At 50.9% G+C, this 285-nt stretch overlaps 1 protein-coding gene across 5 annotated transcripts in view; it reads right to left on the minus strand.

The window, feature by feature from the left end:
• The window catches only part of Mospd2 (motile sperm domain containing 2), a 65,446-nt gene that overhangs the window by 18,798 nt on the left and 46,363 nt on the right, over positions 1–285 (minus strand). The window lies entirely within an intron of this gene.

Below are 285 nucleotides of genomic sequence, written 5' to 3' on the forward strand. Positions count from 1 at the left end.
GCCAAGGGAGCAAGCCTGTAAGCAGCGTTCCTCCATGGCCTGTGCTCCAGCTCCTGCTTCCAGGTTCCTGCCCTGAGTTCCTACCTTGGGCTCCCTGATGAGCTGTGTGCAACCTGGGAGATGTAAGACAAATAAACCCTTTCCTCCCCAAGTTGGTACTCGTCAGAGTGTTTTGTCATAGCAATGAAGAAACAAACTAAGACAACAGCACGGAGTTCAGAAGAGGGAGTCAGATCCTGTGATGGCTAATCCTGGGTGTCAACTTGACTGGATCTGGGATTAACT

Source organism: Nannospalax galili, unplaced genomic scaffold (genome assembly GCF_000622305.1).
Source record: "Nannospalax galili isolate Female #2095 unplaced genomic scaffold, S.galili_v1.0 scaffold521, whole genome shotgun sequence".
NCBI classification, from domain to species: Eukaryota; Metazoa; Chordata; class Mammalia; order Rodentia; family Spalacidae; genus Nannospalax; species Nannospalax galili.